We start from the raw sequence: 24,848 nt of genomic DNA on the forward strand, positions 1-24,848 counted from the left end.
AGCTCTCAAAAAACAAAACAAACCAAGTATCTGATTGATTTATTTTCTTTTTTTTTTTTAAATCACTGCAGATCATTACATAGGTCTTGTTTAGAGGCAGGGAAGAAGCTTTTGTTCCCTTTGGACATAACACAGTCAGTGAAATCATTCCTGAGATACAGCTCCCTGGCCAGTGGTAGTAGCATCCCAGGGGACTTCTTAGAAATGCAGATTCTCAGGTTTCACCCCAGGCCTGTGGCATCAGAAATCCAATGCATAGTCCCCAAATTCAATTTTTAGTAATCTGCTTTTGTGACTTGGATGTGTATTTAAGTGTGAAAAGCTTCCCCTACAAGGAGACACAGCTCTTCTACCAGACCCCCTTCCTTGGTCAGGGCTGCACAGACCCAGTCACGGACATGTGTAGGCACCGCCCTGGGCACCTCCCCAAGCCATGGCTTAGATGGTGCTGTGCTGCACTGCAGTTTGCTGTTTTCCCCAGGCTCATATGCTGAAAACTTAATCTCCATTTCAAATGGTGAGAGTTAGAATCTTTAAAAACCAATAGAGTCATTAGCGCTCTGACCTCATTAGTGAACGATACGAAAACCACCAGACTGGGTCACTTGCCACAGCACAGACTGCTGGACAACAAGAAGCTTGGCCTCTGGCTCCTCTTGGCCTTTCACCTTCTGCCTCGGCATGCTGCAGAAGGCCCTCACCAGATGTGACCTCTCACTCTTGAGCTTTCCAGACTCCAAAACTGTAAGCAATAACCTTCTGTTGTTTATAAATTACCCAGTCAAAGGCATTCTGTTATAGAATAAAGTAGACATAGCACTTAGCTCTGGCTCCAACAGCAGGAGTGTGGGATTCACCTTGTTAAACTCTCAGCCAAGCACAGGAAGAGGAAAATGTGGCCAACGTCTGCATGCCATCACGAAGGCTAGAGGGGAGAATGTGGGTGAAAGGAGAAGAGATAAATAGTAGTGTGTGGCAGTCAAGAAGGCAGAGACTTTCTGTTGTGAATCTCCACATGCACAAAGGTTCCATGTCTCAGTGCTGTCATCTGGAAAAGAGAGGTAATGATTCCTCTTCAGTCCAGCTCTGAGTGTCTCTTTGAAAGCTACATGAACTGCTGTACAGAGATGTGCAGATGTCTGACAACAACGAGACGCTGCTCTGTAGGAGTCTGCAGGAGCAGAGGCAAGCACGGAGCAATCATGTGGCCTGTCTACCAGGCAGCGAATCCATCCCGTCGTTCCATTGAGATTTATGTCTACCAAATATGTTAGCCACTTCTGCGAAGTAAAAAATTCTTCCAAGTTCCTATTTTGGTAGCATGTTAATCCTTCAAACTATCTTAACCATTTTGCTGATTTTCATCTATACTTCTCCCCCAGGAGTGGAAATGATCGTACAGATGCATGGACAGCTGTGCCGCTCTTTTGTTGGTGCTCTGGGGGTCTTAAAAGGACAGAGGAGGAGGAAGGAAAAAGAAACTAACATTTTTCCAGCATGTACGATGTAACATTTGGCTCTCATCACTTATCACTTAATTTCTGTTGTGGACCTTAGAACGTTGTCATTATCTGTATTTAATAGATAAAGAAGCAGAAGGTCAGAGAGGTTAAGGCACTTGACCAGAACCACACGGGTAGACAGAGGCAGAGGCAATGCTGTGCCCAGATCTCCGAAGTCCTCCTGCTTCCCACTAGCCCCAAGTCTATCCCTTGCAGACTCACTCTAACTGGAATCCTCAGCCACACACGATTTGGTGGCCATGTCTCTGACTTTGGAGGCTCTATGAAGTGTCCACAGACACGGAGAGAGAGGAAATTTTACAGACAGCAGACATTTTTCCCCCATGCCCTGTGCATTCTGCTTTCTGAATTGAAACATGAAATACCCCATCAGCACTCATGGAGAAGTGTACATGGAGAAAGACCAGAATTTATCTCTCATAGCTGTGACCCGCCAGCCCTGAAAGTGGGGCACTGGAGTACAAACAGCCTTCCTAAGGAAAGAAGGGGACTCAGGACTCGTCTGTCTTCCAAGGAAGCCCTCTCACTTTCCTGAGATGTCTCCATGGCTGCCTTCACTTCCAGGGAAATGACCACTTCTGCTAAAACTAGAAAGCCCAGCTGCACCTCCTGGGTCTTTCCCTCTGCACTTGCCCCCAAGTCCTCCCATCTCTGAAACTCTTGAGTGTTTCTGCAGCTGCCCAAGCCTGCTGCCACAAGGACCAGGAAGGAAGCTTTTCCCCAAGCTGTCCCTTGTGCCTGTCCAGTTGTCTAGTACAGGTCTCACACTCTGCCTGGGCCATTCAATTTCAGATTCCTTCCTGCTAGTTTTAACTTTAGGGTTAAAATTCATATTACATTTTAACTTATCTACGGAACAAAACTGACCTAACTGTATTTTAAGAACAATAAGTTTTATGTAGCACCTGCTATCACACACAGTACTAGATCCGAAGAAGCAAGATCTGGAACATAACTTGTGCTTATGGAACCATAGAGGACTCAAGTCACACCCAGGGATTGATAACAAAACAACTTTTAATGCTGCAATTTACAGATGTATAGCTGCTCCCATCGGCCTTCCCTCAAACTTCCAGAATGCCCTTTTTTTTTTTTTTTTTTTTGTGAAACTGGGGATTGAACTCGGGCCCTTGAGCTTGCCAAGCAAACACTTATTCTATTGAGCCATCTCCCCGGCACCCCCAGAATGCCCTTTGTTCTGAGGGAGCACTTAGCACATTCTTTTGCATTGCTGAGTTACTTATCTGGATTCCCCCCAATCAGCTGTTTGAGGGCTAAACAAGATGTCTGGGTCACCACTATATTTCTTTTTCTTTTCTTTTTTTTCATTTTTATGTATTTGGTATAGCGTCTGACTACGCAGCTTGGACTCATAGTGATCCTGCTGTTTTCAGCCTCCCCTGCACTGGGATTACAAGTATGTGCCACCACACCCAGACTTGTTCACTAGCTCAACACATCCTAGGGGTGGGACACTACTATATTTTAACACCTTATTATGTAAGAATTGAAAAAAAAAATTGTTGGAAGAATAAATGGGATGAGTTGTTTCCCAGTAAATGTATAAATTAGAATCCATTTTAAATGTATTCATTGAGCACTGTTGGAATAAATTTAGAGAAAAGGTCTTAATAGTTCCCAAATGATGAAAGAAAAAAATCTTCCCTTGGTAATTTTCAGGTGGAGGAATTTAATGATTGGGAAATTAAGCAGGTCTGAGAAAGAAGAGAGTGGCAGGAATCCCAGGAAATCAGATCTGTTTTAAGGGTGCAAAAAAGAGCTGGGTATTAAAATCACATACATAATTTTATCACCAATGTGATGAAGAATTCCTAGGTTGGTAAGCCCAGAGGAAAGGGCTCTTGAGGGCAGAGGGTATTTTCACTCTCCATGGCTCCATGAGGGATTAGCACTTGTGATTAGCAGTTGACTGATGAGGAGCCGGGGAAGGAATAAAGAAAGTTACATATGTGTGGAGCCTTACCTCAAGTGAGCTACTTGGGCTGGGTATCATAGTCAGGCCATGAGCACTACAGCCCTCTCCCCTTGCCCAGTGGCCCCAGGACCCATGAGCAGCCTAGGTAGAGGGTCTTCTTAGAGGCAACACATGCCCAGAAAGAACAGGTAGTTCAGGCAAGATCCATACTTACAGTGGGGCTTGAGGACTCCAATATGGCACCCTAGACACTAAGGCCACATCACCTAAGGATAGCTTAAGGATCCTCCCCTGACCACTCCAAAGCCTGTGCACATTTCCCCTGTGAGTTACACTTATGACAGTGAAGCACACTTTGAACTTTTGCTATTTTTCTTTGTAAAATGACATATTTTCATGGCATCTCTAGCCACCAATACCTCCCTGCTACCTAAGTCACCAGACTAGGCTCCTCCAGGTGAGGAACCCACCGCACCGCAAAGGCAGGTGTATGGTTGGTTATGGTGAATATTTGCCCTGACTGTGAACAGGTGTGATGAAGGGAGATGTCCTAGTCCCGTTTCTTGTCCCTGAAGCACAGAAACCTTCACCCACAACTTAAGGAAGAAGTTTACTTTATCCCACAGTTGGTTGGCTCCTGGCAGGATGGCATGGAAAGGTGCATGGTGGAAGAGAGCAGGGGCCAACTGCTCACAGCATCATGGCAGAGAGCAGAGAGTCATGGGAAGTGTCCCAAGGGAGATGGATGCCATTAAACCATGCCCACAGTGACCCTCTTCCATCACATCCTGCCTCTGAAGCTCAAGTCAGCTGTTGCCCACCAGACTCCAATCCACCTATGAGCACGTAGGTCTTTCGAGGATGTCTCAGATCTAAACCAGAACAAGAGAGAGCAAGGGGCCATGGGAGGGCAGAGCAGAGGAACAGCTAGAGCCCCACGTATGTGTGTCAAGGGACTCTGTCCACTTGCAAAGCTCTTCTTGATCCCCGTTAGTGAGGAAACTGAGAAAGATGAAGAAAGTTCTTGTCTTGAGGAAGAAGGGGCAGGGATGGACCAGGTAGATTCTGGATTGGAGCAGTGCCTTGAAGTGACAGGGCACAGAGGCAGGCCCAAGGCACAGAGGCCTGGGCCATGCTTGGGTAGCCCCTCTGGTGCTCAGCCACAGCACCCCTTCTAAACTGAGAAGCAGCTAAGGATCCCTAGAAGGAAAGCATAAGGAGCTAGTCCTGGTTTTTCAGGCAGGATGCCTGCAGGTCACCCTAGTTGTTAGGCCAGCTGAGAGAGCCAGAGGAGGCAAAAGGCAAAGCTGCATGCTTTATGCTGGCCCACTTGGGAGAATCCCACATTGCAGCTGTGCAAGCAAAGGCAGAAGATAAGGAACTGCAAGAAGCACAAGTTTCCTTGCAGCAGGAGCTTTGAGCTAGTTCTCAAGGAAGGCAGATACAAAGAGAGTGGTACAAACAGGGCAGAGAGTGAGCAGATGATGGCCTCAGGCATTGCACCTGGGGGTGTGAGGGCCTGAGGCGGTACACAGGGTCTCCAGCATGGGCTAGGCAGGCCACAAGCCCTTCGTGCCTCCAGCAAGAGTCCATTGCTCAGCACACCGTGCTGGTTCACAGAATGCTTTCCCAGGGCAACACTTCGCAGATACCTGTGAGCTTACTCGGTGAGCCTGCTTTTGTGATCTGACCTGCTACTGTCTGCCTCAGGCCTACATCTCTCTGCTCTTGGATAGATCTGAAGCACCTTGTGATTGTGTTATCCTGATCAGAAAATGAGCAGCATACAGCTCAATATGCACATACGCACACACACAGGTGCACACACCATCACAGTTTGTGTACTGAAGTACAAAGAGGGAATGAAACATACAGGGACTTTTAAACTTAAAAGCAAACATCACAGTAAAAGACATATTGCCAAGAATCATGGGACAGGTGTGTTCAAAGCAAAGTAGAGTATTTTGCAGAGGACTAAACGTAATGTTTCTTTGACTTCAATATTTTTCAAAAATTTGAGAGAATGTTTTCTTTCCAAGTGACTCTCCTTAGGCACACTCTACATCATCGATCACTTTCCTCTCTGGCCCCATAATCTCTTTGATAAGCAAATTTGGGACACTACTGAGTTATAGGATGTTACAGTACAGTTTCCCCTATGTCCTGAGTCCTCACTGACTTTGAAGGACTAGGGCCAAAATGTTGGCTATCATTGTGGCCCTTCTTTTTCTCTGATTTTTTAGTCTGCAAACTTAAGTTGTTAACCCTCCAAAAGAGAAGCTTAATGATATTATTACCCTAGAACATAGGCTGTTGAACATATTGGATTACTTTGCTGAATTCATGCATCTACAATATATGAATGGCAATGGAATACACATCTCTGACCAAAGTAGACAAAAAAGGGTGATATCAATGAAGGACCATTTTGTAGTGAAAAAAAATATGCATCTATATATGCAAAATAGTCAGCATAGATGTACAGCTGCTTTCTTAGTTCAATGAGAAGAAAGTTTTGAACTAATAGTGTTTAGACAAGATATTATGTCTGTATCTTGTATCATGAGTAACTACTACAAAGACAACAATATGCAATGTATTAATGATTGTAACTGTCCTACTAACCTGTTTTGAAACTGTCTCTTTGCTACTTCTTTCTCAATAAAATTATTTTTAAAAAAATAAAAATAAAATAAAATTTGAACACTCACTATAATAAAATTTTTATGATTACCTCGTGATCAACATCTAGCAATTTCTGTCAACTGTGAACTCTGTAGTGCGGCTTCATTCACCTTATTCACTGGATCTTGCACCACACAACTCAGGCTCTTCTCCAAGGTAAAGGGAGACCACGAAGGTAAATATTTTGAGTCAATTCATGCATCAGGGACAGTGCAACTAAGGAAACTCATACAGACGGGCTTCCAGAACTGCTTCAGAAAGTGGCAAGAGTGGTGGACAGTGTTTGTTCAGTGTTCAAGGACCTATCCTGAGGGGTACAAAGGGCAATACGTCTTTTATTATAATCAGTTTTTAAAGTTTAAGCATGCACTGTAGTTTGTTATCACAACTCCTATGGTCAGGTAAGTTGCAGCTGTCATAATTACCTACATCAACACTTCAGATTTGCACAGTTGCAATTAGCTGCAATTTTGTCCTCATTTTCAGACCTTTGGGTGTGGGTGGGCAACAGCCTGGAGCTACTGCACTGAGAGGAAAGGAGGAGGAGCCATTAGAGCCTGTGTGGTGTGGATCTGTGTGGAGCTAAACCTCAGAGTGCTGTCCTTAGCCTGGGAGGCTTCTGCTCCCTCAGCAGCTCTGGAAAGGAGCCACTTGGAGGCTGGAATTGTTCTTCAGCCCAGGTATGCACTAGTTGAGAAGTGTTTGACTTGCTTCAGGAAAATAGCACAAAAGATTAAATAACAGCACATAGCAAATTCTTTACATGTTCGTTATGATGTCATGAAGTGCCTCAGTACGCACAATCTTCTTTAATTCCTGGAGTCCAGCTGTGGCAAGGACCTTTGCCCACCTTGGTAAGAGAAAAAAACTGAGATTCTGGGAGGCTGAGAGAGACCCCCTGAAGGCCACATAGTTAATGATCTCCATACAAACCCAGGCAGGTCTCCTGGATTCTAGCACATACGTGCGCACATACATGTGTGTGTGTGTGTGTGCGTGTGTGTGTGTGTGTGTGTGTGTGTGTGTGTGTGTTTTCTCCATTCCACAGGCTATTCTACCACAGATAGTAAAGAGTTGCTCAAATCAAAGACGAGGCTTATGCACAGGCCACAAAGTGTTAATACAATACAGAAAAGAGAAGTATCTCCATTTTATTGCCATTTCTGCCCATTTACATCCCCTTTCTTCAAGGGTCTAGCCTCATGACCCTGATCTTTGTTAATGCAATGATTGGAAAGCTTTGGTTGTTTAATTAGAAAATATAGCACCATTATTCAAATGGTTGTCATTACCTAAGCTGTAGTGGTCAGAGGACAGTCTTAAAACAAGAAAAAAAAAAAGATGGCTTGACATATCTTTCTAATTTAGTTGTATTTATTTTCCTATTTCTAAAAATACTTTCTCTGCAAAACAGTTTCTGGGCAAATATTTAGCACCATAGATCGAGCAGACTGACTACATACTCTTCAACTTCCTCATTTTCAAAATACTCCAAAAGGCACCAGTGGCGGCCATGTTGTTTTTAATACCTTCCCCTGACTAATGGCTTCCTCCTCCCCCATCTGAATGTCCAGCTGTCATCTGGTGCAGTGAGAATTTGAGGCCGCCTACCCTGGGCCTACCTGGGGTTCTCAGGTCACACATCTTCCTTCCTGGAAGTCATAGACCCAGCTGCTGACTACCTAACGACCCCCCTCAGATCCAACCCACCATTGCTGACTCTGACCTCTGGCTACCGGACTGTTTTAAGAATGGCTTCTCTGGGAAAAGAACGAGGAAATATGTGACTATCTGTCAGGAAGTTGAAATGGCTGCTACCATGTCCTCCAACACCTGTCAGACATCTACCCTGTCAGGCACGATTCTATGATTTTAACACTTGTATTCCTTAAAATGTTCCTCCTCATCTTATTTCATCACTGAGGACCTTGAGATATAGTTACTAGGAAACACAGACAAGAGGATTACCGGGGGTCAGAGTAGGAATAGGCAAGCAGAATTCCAGCTCTGAGTCCTAAAGAATGAGTGAGTGTTGCCAGGCAACACAGGAGTGAGGAAGGATGTAGGTAGAGGCAGCGGAGACCTCAGGAGGAAAAGCTGCATGCCAGTAGCTCTGTGGGAAATCTCCTTTATTAGTCCATAGGTAGAAGAAGAAATCCTGGACAACTAGGCCTGGTGTAGTGCAAAAAGGGGGGGAGACAGAGACAAAGGCCACTGGGGGGGGATAATCAACAGGATTTGATTGGTTCAACAGAGAGAGGTGAGGGAAACAGGAGTTTGCATACCTGACACCGAACAGACTTCAGTGCCTCCCTTCACCCGCAAGGAGAAAGCAGGCAGAGGAGGCAGAGCTGGGGTATGCTAAGTTTACCCTCCCTGCCAGACATTCTGGAGATGTCACCAAGCACCTACAAATGGGAATAGGAAGTCAGGAGAGTCCTGGAGGCTGGCGAAAGAGATAGACATGTGGTAGGTGTGTGCTGACAGGAGTAGAGCATGCTTCCCAAACTCTGGAAGGGCCGCAGGTCACCTTGGGGTCTTGTTAGAAATGCAGCCAACAATTCACCAGTACCAGGGTGGGATCTGAGTTCTAGCACCTTTACCAAATCCCAGGTGATGCTGATGTTCTTCATGTGCAGATCACATTGAAGTAGCACGACAGTATAACGGTTGAGGTGCTCAAGAATACCTAGGCAGAGATAAAAGCAACGCATTAACAATACCAACCTAACACTTAATGGCTAGACTTAGGAACCAGCCCTTGAAGACAAAGAGATTAAATGATCAGAAGAGTGAACAAAAGAGCTAGACCTGAATGGTTCATGTCGTAGGAGCTAAGATGGTACAAGTTTTTGACAAAACAAAACACAAACACATCCTTCTTTGACAATAGAAGGCAAAAAGAGGTTAGGGTCAAGTGTCCAGTGGACTCTGGGAGACACACCCACTGAGACAGAGATCCCAAGTTAGAAATTGGGTCTGTTTTTACAGTACCACATATGCTAGTGGAAATTCAGACTGAGTCACATGGACACACAAAGAGATGGCCAGGGGAGAATCCAGAAAGACATGGCCATGTCCAAGCCAAGGAGAAAGGTCACAGCAAACACGTTCCTGCCAACAATTTGATCTCAGGCTTCTGGCTCCAAAACAGTGGATAATTGGGTTTCTCATCTTTCTTTGTAGCAGGAAATTTTAGGCGCTTCCTCCCCACCTTCTCACCTTTCCCACCCACCCGGATCCCACAAAAGACTTTGACTATGCTATAGAAATTCAGGGAGACAAAAGCTGGACTGCAGCAGAGGGATGAAGAGTGTCATCAGATGGAACTACTCTTCAGGTGTTGTTTTCTTCCAGGAACCAAGTGTGTGAGAAGTCTTAGGCACATGAGGACCCCAGCTTGCTCTTCTGCCCCAGGTGACTGGGGTATGCATTCAGAGCCAGTGTCATATTGCAGTGCTGTCAGATCTGATGATTCATGTCACAACCAGGTGACAACTACTACTATGGGTTGTTCCAAGAAGGAGCCAGCCAAAGCACACACTCCTGATGCACAACAAAATATTAAGCAATGCTTCCCCATTGATGCTTCTCCAGCTGACCACCTGAGGTGGTACATCCTACAACTCCTAAAAGTTCAACACTTTAAATAAATGGGACTTCTCACATCTTAATATTCAAAGGAATCCCATCAGAACACAACTCAAAATACCATTTTCAACTTGCTTGGTTTATCCAAGCAACATTTTCTCTCAGGAACGAAGAGAAGCGGCAAGTTTTGCTATTATTCTTTTAGGATTCCTTGGTTCTTTCTTTCTACAGCGAGACTCAGTTCCTTTCTCAAAAGGCACATCATTTAAGCTCTGAAATAATCCTTGATGTACAGACACCCATGTGAAGAGATGAAGAACCATAATCACTTGAGGGTTTCGGCAGCCAGCACCTGGCCTCGTGCATGATAGACAAAGTGGTGGAGTTCATCTCCAGTCCCCTGACTGCGAGCTTTTGACTGTTCCAAGCATCTTCTTTGGAAAGAGCTCTTCTGTCCTCCAAGGTTGTCTACAATGTTCATTTTTGCATAAATTTTCTTGAACACCATGTGGGCCCCACAAGGACCCATTCAGGACCTGGGAGCCCAGCCACACAGAGCCTTACTGGTGACCTCCTGATGCACCTGGGGGGAACTGAATTCACATTTTTCCATCCATTAATCCTTTTTGCTATGTTAATCAACAGGCTCCTAAATCCAGTTCAAAGCAGACCATTGTCTTGGGTCTGAATTGCTCATTCTGCAGTTGCTTCAAATGATCTTTCTGCTTACCTGTGGATTTTCAGGACGAGGCCTGGCTCTTTTATGAACTTTTGTCTCCATGATCAAAGTGAACCATTCAGCCCACTGATCAAAGGAATGCCAGCTCCCAGCTGGACTCCTTTCCCAAGCTACACAACTCCCACTACTGAAGTCATAATTTAGAAATGTAGTTCAGCTCAAGATTCTGATTACAGTAACTAAATGGCCTTCTCCCTGACAGGCTTTGAATAAAGCCATGTAGAGGACCAATATGAGCTTTAAAGTTATGAGAAATTATAGCGACAGTAAACACTGTGATCTCACAAGTCAATATGCCTTGATAGTCTCTAGCCAGCAAATTGGCCTGAAAATCTTGAGGATGTAGAGTGACCCATAGAGAAAAGAGAAAGTGAAGGAGCCATAGGGAAAGAAATCAAGAGGCTGGGAAGCGTGGCCCCAGGCCTTTGAAAGCCTGCCAGCTTCTGCCCAGCACTGTTTGCCAACAGCAGCTCAGGGAGATTACAAATTGAAGAATCATTTGGTGACATCCTGCATCTGGAGTGAGTCAGTAAATTGTGTCTGCGGTTGACACAAAGAGCATAATGAACTTCTTGTCTCCCAGAGGATGCAATTCAGCAGCCCATGGCCTAAAGACTTGGCTTCCTTTGCCGAAAGCCCATTGCCCTTGGAGAGGAGGGACAGTCTTCTGAAATGTGACTCATTATAAAGGGTTGAGGAGGAGGGCAAGGGCACAACCTTACTTCTTCAAAGGTGGGGAGGTCAGGAACATTAGTCATTTTTGCAAAATAAAATAAATTATCACAATTACCAGAGAAAGTGACAGCTGGCCATCCTTAGTAATATAGATGGAGCACGCTTGGCTAAGAGGGCACTTGTTAGAAAACAATCAAAGACAAGATCTGTGAAGCTTAGCTCATGTAAGAGGCCACCAGTACAGCTTTGGAGAAAGTAAAGTCATGAATCTTCTCTGAAGCTGAAGCTACTAATTCATGCTGATAGTCAGGTGAGCCCATAATGGGAAGTGGGAGCTCTGAGGAGCCAGCCAGATGTTATATAAGCATGCTGGAGCTTAACTTTGCTGATGAAGAAATCATCAGGAACGATAGCACAGCAGCCTTGGTTTGCAGCTTCTGCCTCTTCTGTGATCTTCAAGCTGATTGGTGTTTTCCCAGCAGACCTGACATGAAGGAGGGAAAGGGAAAGGATTGATGGAGATGTATGTGTCCACTTGAGATCTGGGAAGAGAAGGGGAGTAGAAAAGGGATCGTGAGTGACATACAGGGTGGGTAAGTGCTCAGACTTTTACCAGTGGAGGCCTGAGAAGGCTGGATGAGCAGCAGGCAGTACAGAGCCTCTGCCACTTGGCACAGGATGTAGACACTTTCGGCTCTGTAGCCCAGAAGGCAGTGACAGCGTCATAAACTATGGACTCAATAGCACATGTGTGGACACAAGTAGAAGCTTTCCAGCCACACACTGCATGTGTTCTCAAGCATGCGCTGTGCAGATAATGAAACTTAAGCCATTTTTCCTTAACTAACTTGCTTGCGGTCCTGCACCCAGTAAAGACAGAATCGGCATGTGAACTCAGGTCTTCTGGCTCTAGGAACTGAGCTTGGAAATTCTGGCCCTGACCAGCACAAGTGGGGCTCAAATATTTGTGAGTGTAGATCAAAAGAATAAGTGAGTGCCCTAAGCAAAAAATAATACATGGATAATACCTTCATCATGGGGAGTTGGGTTAGGCCCAGCCTCTTGAGTTATGAAATTCTTTTACATGACGTTTTATGTGACAAAATTGCTGCTGCTATTGTAGTAGAAATGAACGAAAAATCATTGGTACTAATAAAATGAAATATTAAGTATAATTTAATTACATTATATAAACCATAGAGCTAAAGGCTGTACAGGATACAGAGACTGCACACAATATAGTGCAAAATTTCAGTAATGTTTCACAAGTAACAAAACTATTATATATCACAGAGATAGATCAAAAACAACAAAAATTATACCACCTTAGTAAATAATTCAAAGGTACTTTATAAAAATTTACAAGTTCTATTTATAAAATCTAGGCCGGGTGTGGCGGCGCACAGCCGTGATCCCAGCACTCAGGAGGCTGAGGTAGAAGGATCACTGCAACATCCGGGCCAGTCTGGACGACAAAGTGAGTTCCAGGCCAGCCTGCACTGCATAGTAAAACCTGCCTCAAAAAGGAAAAAAAAAATTCAAATACAGATAGAGATATAAGAAAAGGCGCTCACCATGAAAAGAAAATGCGCTTCATTATGATTGCTGGCAGTCACTTAAAGGTAAAATATCAAATCAGGAAACAAAAAGAAAGTTTATCATCATTATGTTATGTTGCTTGAGACACCCTGATCAAACAAAAAAGAGGACAAAAGATAAATATTAAAAAGAAAAACTACTTGCTTCAGGGTAAATCCTGAGGAGATTGGACTGACCTTGTCAGATACAGAAGTTACATTTCTTGTTATATAGGTCTTGCTTTATCTTGGTCTTAACCATCCAGCAGAAGAGTATAATAACAAGGTATGAAAAGTCAGTGCCATATTAATATGCTGAGCTGGAAAAGGCTCAAGTCAACAACTTCTGACACTGCCAGTCCTACGAGTAACCCACTACTGTTATGGACTACTGGACTATATTGCATTACTTTGCTGAATTCACACACCTACAGTATTTAAATGGCAGTGGAATACCGTCCTCTGACAAAACTAAACAAAAAAGGGGATACAAATGAAGGCCCATTTTGTATCTGTATATACAAAATAGTTAGGATAGATATACAGCTACATTCTCTTAGTTCAATGAGAAGAAAGATCTGTACTAATAGTGTTCGGACTGGACATCATGTCTGCATCTTGTACTATGAATAACCACTAAGAAGACAACAATATGCAATGTATTAATCATTGAAACTGTCCCACTAATCAGTTTTGAAGCTGTCTCATTGCTATTTATTTAAGAAAAAAGAAAAAAGAAAAAATCTATTTGTTTTTTGTTAAGTTTATTGGTACAATCAGATATACACGATGCTCATCTTCATCACAGTGAACTTGTACCTGTATATGATGTATCTTAACTTCTCTTTTTTATTCCATTCTCTTCTTCTCCTTTTGGCAACAATGGTGACAGAGAGGAAGCCTGTCTCTCTGTCTCTCTTCTGTTACCTTCAGGATATCTGCCCCAGGCCGGGTGTAGTACTCACACCCATAATCCCAGCAATACTAAGAGCCATATTGTCAGTGATTCATGAGTTAATCTCAAACTCTAGAAGTCCCTGCACCATGACTGCATGAGGCTTTGGAGGGACAACCGGACACAAACCATAAGAGGTGTCAAGGTACATCCATTTAGCTATAAATGTCTCAAGTTTATTCTTCTTTATAGCTGAGTAGTACTCCATTGCATGAAAAGAAACACCTCTTTTTTATGCATTCATTGGTTGATGGGCATTTCAGTTGTTACCAAGATTTAACTGTTACAATCTGTGCTGCTACAAACATGGGTCCACATACATTTTGTGGTATGGTGATTTTAATTCTTCGATACCAATATACCAAGAAGGGTAATAGTTAGGTTGAATGAGACCACTACTCATAGTTTTTGAAGAATTGCCACACTGATTTCCACAATGGTTGCACTAGTCTATGCTCCCACCAACTGTGGAGACGGGTTCCTTTTTTTCTACAGCCTCTCCAGCATTTATTGTTGGTTGATTTCTTGATGACAGCCATTCTTTCTGCGGTGAGATAGAATCTCAGTATTGTTTTAATTTGCATTTTTTGAATGATCACTGATGCTGAACCTTTTTTCATATATTTGTCAGTTGCACTTGGTCTGAGAAGTGACTATTAATTTCGGATACCCATGGGTATCTGACTTGGGTCTTTAAACTTAGGAGGTCTGAATTTTAAAATTCTTTATATGTTCTAGATGTTAGTTCTTTGAAGAACAAGAATTTTTTCCACTCTATGGCTTTTCTTTTCACTGTATGCATGATTTCTTTTGCTGTAAAAACTTGTTAATAAGATCTCAGTTGTTGGTGCTTTGTAGTATTTCCCCTGCCACCATGGTTTTGTTCATGAAGTCTTTGCTGATACCTCTGCCTATACTTATACCTGTACTTCAAGGAGTCTATCTATTCTGTCTTCCAACAGACTTAGTGTAACTGTTGTAATATTTAGACATTTAATCCATTTTCACTTTAGTTTGGTGCATGGTGCCAATAGCCCTAATCAACAAAGAGGCAAAAATCCTCAGTAAGGTACTGGTGAACAGAGTGAAGCAAATCATCAATAAGATTATATACCATGACCAAGCAGGATTCATCTCAGGGATGTAGGTCTATTTCAGCATATACCAATCAGTAAATGTATTGCACCATTTAATAGAGCCAAGGAGGAAAATTACATAATTATCTCAAAAGATGAAAAAAGAAGGGGGGAGTGGGGAGATGGCTCAGTAGAATAAGCGTGTTCCTGGCAAGCACAAGGGCCTGAGTTCAATCCTGGGTTCAAAAAAAAAAAAAAAAAAAAAAAGATAAAGAAAAATGTTAGATGAAGTCTGAAACCTTTCATACCTCTGCCCTTAAAAAAAAAAAACTATAGAAAATTGGAATAGATGATCTTCATCTCAATCTGGTAAAAGCTACTGTGACAAACCAACAGCCAACGTCATACTAAATGAATAAATACTGAAAAGTTTTACTGTGAAATCAGGAACAAGGCAAAGAGCTTCACTATCACCACTCCTATTTAATACAGTTCTGGAAACATTAACCAGAGCAATTAGGCAAGAGAAAGAAATAAAAGGAATAAAGATAAGAAAGGAAGAAGTTAAATTGTCATTATCTGACATGATACTCTACCTGGAAGACCCCAAAACACTTCTAGATTTAATAACCAGATTCCGTTGCATACATATATATGAAATTAATACTCAAAAATTAATAGCATCCATCTATACAAATGATAAACTCATTGAGAGAAAAATTAAGGAAAGCATACCTTTCATAATAGCACCAGAAAAATGAAATGCTTGAGAATCAGTCTAACAAAGGAAGTAAAAGATCTCTGTACTGAAAATTGTTATACAGATTTAATGCAATCCCAATCAAAATACAACTTGAATACCTCACAAAACTAGTAAAAACATTCCTAAAATTCATCTGGAGCCAGAAGAGACCTAGAATAGCAAAAACAGAACTGTGCAACATCAACAAGCCTGGAGGCATCATGATCCCTGAGTTGAAATTATGCTACAAAGCTTACTTTCATAAAAACTTCCTAGAACTTGCAAAAAAATCCTGAGGATCAATGGAGTAGATAGAAGATGCAGACACAACTATAAACACATTCAGCCACATTATCTATGACAAAGGGGCCAAACATGCTCACAGAATAAAGAGCCTTTTAATAAATAGCACTAGAAAAATTGGCTTTCCACACGCAAAGATCAAAACTACATCCATGTCTAACATATGTCTTAAATGAAAACCCTATTCTTTAAATATCATATACTTATATATTTAAAACATCCAAAGGAGTATGGTACAACGAGCTTCCTTTATAATTTAGGACTTCATAGAAGATAAAGGTTAGTAAAAAATATTATACAGAGTAGTTTTAACAGTTCTTATGGCTGGTAGCAACAACAATTATAGCACATGAAATAATTTGAATGAAAACTGTGTGATCCATACAGGGAAAGACACAGGATTTGAGGCAAGGTATATGTAGGTATTTCTGCCTACAGAGGAAAGGTATCTATTAGGTATTCCTCCCTACAAGAAAGAGCTAAGTATTGCCAAAGTATAAATACTTCCTACATTAAAGTATAGTTCAGCAGAAATTTAATAAAAGCTCCAGTCTTACTGTCAAAAAGATTCTGAGATTTGCCTATAAAAATAAACAGAATATTTAAGAATTTGTAAAAGAGGTAACACAGTTTGTTTTACAAAGTCATAAGATATAAACAATGTGACATTTGTGCAGAAATCACATTGGAGACAGTAATCTGGAATAGTTATGTGTTGTCTATCATATTCTGATACATGATAAAGAATTCATCACAAGCCAATTCCCAGAAAAGCCAGGGTTTTTTAATAATTCATTTAGGACAATCACCTAACAATCTGGAACACAATGTATGTAATAATTACCTCATCATACATACCAAAGGAGTTTTCTGAATAAAGAATACAATGTATATAAATAAAAATTCAAAGAAGTATCAGTCTAATTCTCTTTGGAAGGATAAAGACTTTCTGTTATCATGAGTGATAAAAATAATTTTCAAAAAAGAAAGGCAGACAAATAGGACACAGGAATACACATTCTGAGGGCTTAGGGTATGTGCTGAACTTGTGTACACTTTGAAAATCACCCTTGCAGATAAGTGCATATTATGTGAAACTTTCACAGTATAAACAAAATTGAAAATAACAATAACCAGGAGACTAGGAAAAATAATTTAACAAGTATGGAAAGCAGAGGAGAAAAGCACGAGGGCTCCTAGAGAGAAGCCAGCAAAGGCAATAAACGAGACTCATAAGAAGAGAAATACAGGGCAATGAAAATATGGGAAAGTGTCCAACCTCTCTCTCTCTCTCTCTCTCTCTCTCTATATATATATATATATATATATATATATATATATATTTTGATTATCATTTTTAACTAAGAAAGCTGTGTGGGAAAGAGATAGCTTTATATATTGCTAATGGCAATTTAAGTTGGTAGCTTTGGAAAGAAATAGCAATTTGTAGAACTCTTAAATAACCATTTGCATAGTTTGATCTAGAAATTCCATTTCTGGGAACCTATCCTGAGTCAATAAATCTCAAAATAAAGATATTAAATGTTTTAATACATTAAATGTTTCTAATAGTGAGCAATGATAGTTGTTCCTCAACTTCTCAAGAAATGCTGTAAGGGGCTGAATTATATCCCCCAAGAGAAGTCTCAGTCCCAGCAGCCTATGTGTACAGGGCTTTACTTAGAAGTTAGGTTTTTGTAGACGTACTCAAGTTAAGATGCACTATCCAATATAACTTAAACTAGTATGACTGGTAACCTTATGAGAACAGAGGAATAAGGATACAGGCAGAAATTCTGGGGAGGCGCTGACAAGCCAAGGGATGCCCAAGTGCAGATATACCGGAGGCCAGGAAAAGGCCTGGATAAACTTCTCCCCCAGGGCCTGGAGGCAGAACTTTGACACTTTGCATGAATTTTTAACCTCTACAGCTACATTTTAAGCCACCCAGTGTGTGCCAATTAGTTATTATGACCCTAGAAAACTAGTATGAAGGATTACATGGTTATTACATTTAGTTGAGAAACAATTTCTCAATATAATTTGCAGGCCCTGAAAAAAAATATTAGAACTAACAACTTAATAAATGGGTTGCAAACAAACAAGGTACAAAAGTAGATGAAACTGTGAATACTGTGTGCTAAAACAGTTCTTCGGCTGCATAGAAAGGAAGATTGGAAGGAATTTCAGTGACACACTGAAAGTGGATACAATTGTATAGTAAAATGTCCATATGTTTCCTGTTTCTTTAGAGTCCTAAATTTTCTTCAGTGAAAATACATTTATAGCATCATAGTTGGTTCAAAACTCTCAAGACTGACACCTAGGGTTAGGAAAAGGTGGCCTCCTGCAAGGCTCTTGGCTGTGAAATTCTATATTGCTATAGAATATATGTCTATATTCATATAGAAAGATAGTCCTGAAAAGAACAGGGCTCCTGCTAACCAGGCCAAGGGTAAGATGCTCAGCAGGCAACTAAAAATATCTCGTACCCCGTCTTGGTCTGTTTAGGCTGAGTAACACTATTATTGATGCGGTGGCTTGTAAACAAGTTTATTCTACTCATTCTTCAGCATTCACTTTCTTTGCTCATAAAGGCATTTTCCTTGTGTTCCTAGTTGGGATCCCTTTCATAATCTTGATGTCTTTCTGATCATTTCTCGAGACTGCATGTGAACTGGGCCAGGTGATGAGAATTCCTTCGTTATTACATCATTGTTCACGAGGAAGTTAGAATTCAGCAGATATTTGCTCCTCCTCCCCCTCTAACCTTTATGCCATGGAAGGAACAGAAGCCTGCATCCTTGGACTTAGTCATTGGATACCACCTTCAGCCAAGCCAGCGCTACTCCTGCCAATTTACCTCGTCACTGAAAGAGACAGCATACAGCAGATCCCTAGACACATGAGCTGCAGATAAACATATGTCATTGCTATTGCGTGTTTGTCATGCAGCAGTAATGACTATCATATAGTGAATCTTTTCTAATATTGTTCACTGCCTCCTCTCCAGTAGTTTTTCAAGTATCAATATTTTATTTAGTTACTATTTTAAGTGGATTTCTTATTTTTACCATTCATGTAACTATACAAGTATATCATTTCTAATGTCTTGTCTATTATTTTTCTATTCTCTTTAAAACAAATAACTATGAAAAACAAGTGAGATATTTCATAGAGTCCTTAGGCTGCCATCTTGAAATTAGATATAAGCGTGACACTGGACCATGGGTATAGGAGTATTCAACTATTTTAATTAGAAAAGCTCTAGGGATTTGAGGGAAGGCCAAAGAGCAGCTTCAAAGGTTACAAATCCAGAAATATCCTCCAAATTGTCATAAAAGGCTACTCCCATGTTGATACCATCTTGCCACTATTGGGCAGAGACACCACAGTCATACCTCTGATGCTGGATGATAGCACTTGAACTTCTGCCAGCTCTGCATACTGATGTGCCTGGCACCTTCTCTTCACTGACTTAGCTTCTGGATGGATCCCAGGGCCTAACTCATCTTTGAGCAAGGAGCACCAGAAAAGTGAATTTCCATCTTCTACCTGGGGGAAAAGGCAAACCCATCATGTAGCAATGGTCTCAAATATAGAAAGGCAGCCTAAAAGGTTGGCGATGGGGGGGGAGCATGGCTGGTGAGATAGCTCAGCAGACTAAGTGTCTGCTTAGGCAAGCACAGGGACTGGGGCTCAATCCTCAGTACCCCATGCTGCATCTGCCCCACCCCAGGGCGCGCTGAGATGGCCACTGCAACACTCAGGTGTTGCAGCACATGCCTATAATTCCAGTGCTGGGGAGGCTGAAAATAGGTGGATCACTCCAAGTCCAATCTGTATAAAAGCCTACAGTACTGAAGTGGTGGTCTTCATTATATGAGACCCTATACCAAATATATTTAAAGAAGGAGAAGGAGAAGTTGACAGGGATGCCTTCCCAATCACTGCTTTGCTGCATTAGGGATGAAATCAAGATAAAAACAAATAGTAAATAAGTCTATGCACCAAAGGAATCACAGACTACTCGTCTCAATTTAACTGAGATAATACACACAGGTACCTCTGGTGGAGCATCGCCACCTAGCAAGCAACAAATGGTAGATCAGCTAGTCAACAAATGAAGACACAGACCACTGCTCTAAAATGAAGACCACCACTTCAGTACTCTAGGCTTTTAGTGCTACCTTTAGTTCTATAACCCATCACCTTGCTTTTCTGCTCAAATTTCTGGCTCTTACTTTCTGTGTCACCTCTGATCATGTGGTACAATGATTTCATTTCACAGTGCATGTGTACCAGAGCCTGCGTGCTGTGCATACGTTTGCTTTCCACTCCATGGTGCATGGAGTCCTAGTCTCTCCTGAAATGGGCTCATCCCAGTCGGCTGATCTGGACTAAAAACTCAAGCAAAGAGAAGCACAGTTCACCAGTGATCCTCACAATTATAACTGGAGGCATAGATGGGGGGAAAGGGTTAGGCATGCCAAAATTGATAAATTATAAATTTTCGGTGCCCCTTCCTGTCTCTAACAACTGGAATTTTACATTTGAAGTCAGCTTCAGAGAACAGCAGATGTAAATTAATGATTTTGCTGTGGAAAGCAAGAAAAAGGGAAATGTTTCTAACTTCATCAATGTAATAATGTATTAGCACTAGGTCTTTGGAAGATCGGGTGAACTGGGTTAAGTACACTTTCTCGAATGCTTGAATAAACACCAGTCATTTGCCAAGTTGGGCTGAGTAGCTGGACAAGTGCAGAGCAATATCAGTAGGGTACCCCCTTTCAGATCCACACCATTGGAGCTAGGTTTTCCAATCAGATGACTTTGATAAGGTCAAACATTCTTTTGTCTTAAAAAATCAACATCACTGTATTAAAAAGTAAGGGACCAAGAAGAAAGGGTGGGAGGAGAAAAATAATCTTAGCCTGGGTCATTTTGAATACAGAGTACAAAAGAATGTATTCTATGTGAGAGGTTTATTTGGGACAGTGAGTTCCAGAGACAGCAGCAAGGGAAAAGAAAGTGAAAGAATAAGGGAGAGAGAGCCATGTCCCTCCCTCCTTCCTTCTTTTACTCCTTCCTTCTCTCTCCCCCACAACACAGAAGCCTTCTTGGTGACATCAAAAAGTGGTCACCTTTGGGAGACAATGGGAAGGACCTTTGGGAGACAATGGGAAGGGAGGGAGGGAGGGAGGGAGGGAGGGAGGGAGGAAGGAAGGAAGGAAGGAAGGAAGGAAGGAAGGAAGGAAGGAAGGAAGGAAAGGAAAGGAAAGGAAAGGAAAGGAGAGAAGGAAGAGAGAGAAGGGGATGGGAGGGAGAGAGGGAAGAAAGAAGAAGGAAGGAAAGAAAAGAAAGAGGGGAGAAAGAAAAGAAAAAACTGATGATGATGATTTTGGGATCAGAAGCACCTAACAGAAGCACCATTCAGACTTTTGATCCTCTATGTTGGATTATCAAGGCCATTCTCCCCCCCCCCCCTTTGGCGGAACCAGGGATTGAACTCAGGCCCTTGCGCTTGCCAGGGAAGTGCTTATTCTACTGAGCCATCTCCCCAACCCCAAGGCCATTCTTATTGACCATCTCATTTGCTCTTCTGAACTACCTAGGAAGTACTATTTTTCCACAGTATTGTGCTTAAAAGTGTGAACTTTAGAGTCACAGGTGGAATAAACATTGGCCCCATCGCTTACGTGCTGCGTGACCTCCAGCCAATCACGGAACATTTAATGCCCAAGTCTTTCATCGGTGAAGTGGGGGAAATAAATGGAGCACCTGTTTATTGTGGAGAGTAAATGAGTTAATACACGCGAAGAACTTAAATGGAGCTGGCATATGGTAAGTTAGCTTGAGACACTCCTACCTGTGGACAGATTTCTAATGCCTTCCGGACCATCCAGTAGGAAGAACGCCCACAGCAGCAGAACGACTTTGAAACTCTGCGCAATCAGAACGTCAAGCAGTAACACGGCTCTGGGAGCCTTCAGAGCAGAACCCAGCCGGGATGACCTGGAACGGCGGCGGGGGGGGGGGGGGGGGGGGGGGGGGGGGGGGGGGGGGGGGGGGGGGGGGCTCAGCTGGGAAAGCCTGCTTTGAGCAAATACACATTTCGCTGATCGGCTGCTTCTCTCCCTTTATTGTCCCCTTATTATTGCTTCCCTAAAACATAAAATCTCCATTCTAGGCTGAAAGCCAGAATTTCCCTTCCCCGTGCCTGATGCAAGAGCAAAATGCCTTCTCCCTGGCCATTTGCAGAGAAACGAAAGCCAGGATCCTATTTTAGTCCAAATGTTCAATATTTATGGAAATGTGTTTGGATAGTTTCCAAAGGACACCCTTCCTCCTACACTCCCTCGGAGGAGAGGTTTTGAAACTTAGAGAGTTCTCACTGCTGCTACCCCTGTCCTCTGTAGAATGGCAAAGGAGGTTCCTCTCCCCGACTCCCCTGGTCCTTCCGGATCTGCAAGGCCATCGAGATTTAAACAACCACCAAGCATGACCCGCATCTGAAGCTGCGTAACTCTCTCTGAGCACAGTAGGAATAGAGAGTCACTTAGGGGAGCATGTGTATATTTTATAGTGAGAGAAGCAGGTCTTGGCAGACTTCAAAAACCTTCCGTCTTTAAGGCGGAGGGGGCTGGGAGACAGCAGGCGAGATGTAGAGCGTTTAGGCCATTTTCCCAACCTGGGAGGATATTAAATATTGGCAGGAAGCAATCTGTGCAAAATGTGCATGTGTTTATTTATTTATTGGATTGGATATATATAGGCATGGCTTCTTCTCTCTTGGGGGCCACTGCAAGACCCACAGAAAATGAGACTCCATTGCTTGCTTTTACAGCTTACGCTACTCATATCAAAGCCCATCATCTTAAGCTATCTATCGTAGGCTCCCACTCCTCACACCAGCCTCCGATCTCGGTACTAATTCCATTTCTGCTCCTGAATCCCAAAGCCAAATGGACTCGTGCTTCACAGCGTTCTTAGCAAGGAGGCCAAAAGCTCATGTCTTGAATCTGTCTCACAAACACATGCAGACTCTGGCATATCCTGGCCGTGCTGCTCAGCTGAAAAATTTCATTCCTCTTTCCTCAAAACTCGTGTACCCTTTCCAAAAACCGAGGAGCATTTTCAAAATAAAGTGATCAAGAGCCACAGTTCTCTCCCTCCTCCTCCACACCCCCCCTGTGTCCCTCTTCCTCCCGTGCATGTGTCCCCAGCTTTCCTCATCCCTGAAGCTCTAGCTGTACCCTGATCGAGCCACACACTTTTATTGATCCAAACAAATTTTTCCTTTTCCAAAGGGAACTATCTGCCTATTGGTCTCCCACTTGTAAATACCATATCACAGGCTCCTTAGTCAGCATAATCAATTAAGTTAGTGCTATAATCTCTAGACAGGTAGATATCTATGAGTATGGACGTGGGTATGATGCAGATATAAGACAGGGACACATACAAAGATAACCATATTCTGCTGGACTGCTTCTCTAGAGTAATATGCAAATTAAGAAAAATGCTTCTTTACTTCCTTGAAAGCAGAGCTGAGATGAAGGTGCACTGCCTTGGCAGTCAGAAGTAGACCACTGAACCCCGCAGCAGTCATCCCACTCATGCCTTCCTCAACATTCTTCTTGCTCATCTGACTTCTGGAAACTCACTCAGGGACTCAGCCTGCCTGACTTGGCCCTGAGGTGTCCCACATCACTCAGACTTGGTGCAGAAAGGCACGGGCAGCTCCCTGCCCACTGGGTTCCTCTCAGAACTGTCCTGCTTCTCCAAGGTAGACTTGGCTCCTCCCTCTATGGAGTGCACAAGCTACTCAGGTTGGTGTTCGGTGTGCAGAAGTAGAAGAAGCAGACTCCTGAGTCAACACTGAGGACAGCAGGGAAAGAGACTTTGTCTTTGGAACCTGTCTACATACGCTGCAGTGCTGTTCAGTCCTAATTTGGACTACACTCCTGCAGGGGCCACCTCATCTCATGAGCACGTGCTCACTGGCTCCTGGGAGAACAGAGTCATTGGTGGTGGTGGCAGTCAGCTTTCTGTCACTCAAACAGTGATCTGAGCTGACCAATTTATAAAGAGTAAAGGCTAACTTTGGCTCACCATTTTTGGGTTTCCATCGGTGGACTGTGGGCCCCCTTGATGTGGAGCAGCAGCAGCATTTAGGGATGCAAACACAAGGAATGCAAGCCTGCTTATTTCAAGGCTGAGGGGAGAGGAGAAAAGGGTCACAGGATCCCTTTCCAGGGCCCCCCGGACATCCAATGTCCCTTCGGCCCCATCTCAAAGGTTGTTTGTTATGGGCCAAGCATTTCCCACATGGACATTTGGAACTATTCTAGATACACACTGTGCTATGGTTAGAGAGGACACTGCAGACCTTGATGGAATTGACCCCCAACTGGGTTCTGCACTTTGCCGCATTTGCACGTTTCTTATGCTGTTATTTTCTAAACAGATTTTAACTGACCATAAATGGAGCCACTTTTAAAATTGAACATGATTCCAAGCAGTAGTATCTATGTAATCACAGTTTGGTATTCTTGTTTTATTTTATTTTTTTTTTTGAAGAGAATAGAAAATGCTGAAAAAAATAAAGCACTAGAAATGATACAGAATTTCACTAAACAAAATAATAGGAATCAACAATGGTTGTTATATTGCATATTGCTGTCTTCAAATTAGTTGTTCAGATTAACAGGTATGTAGATTGGTATTCTAAATCTATATTTTATTGGTTATTAAAATTAATGGATTATCAAAGTTAAAAAAGTGATAATTTTCCCACTATGCTTCAGGGCTATCTGTCTCGCCACTGGGGATGAGTGCAAGTCCCTCTGAGGGAAAAGCCTCTTGGTGCTGTGACTCTGTGGTCACTACAAAAGAAGCAGGAATCTGTAAGAAAGGAGAAAGGAGAGTGGCATCCTCAGTCAGGGACAAAATACATGCAACTGAAAAATGCAAGAACACAGTGGGAGGCATGAGTTTAAAGTATTTTAAATAGAAGTAAGAACCAATCTGACCTCTGGGGGGG

This window comes from Octodon degus, unplaced genomic scaffold (genome assembly GCF_000260255.1).
Source record: "Octodon degus isolate 3935 unplaced genomic scaffold, OctDeg1.0 scaffold00006, whole genome shotgun sequence".
Taxonomy (NCBI): Eukaryota; Metazoa; Chordata; class Mammalia; order Rodentia; family Octodontidae; genus Octodon; species Octodon degus.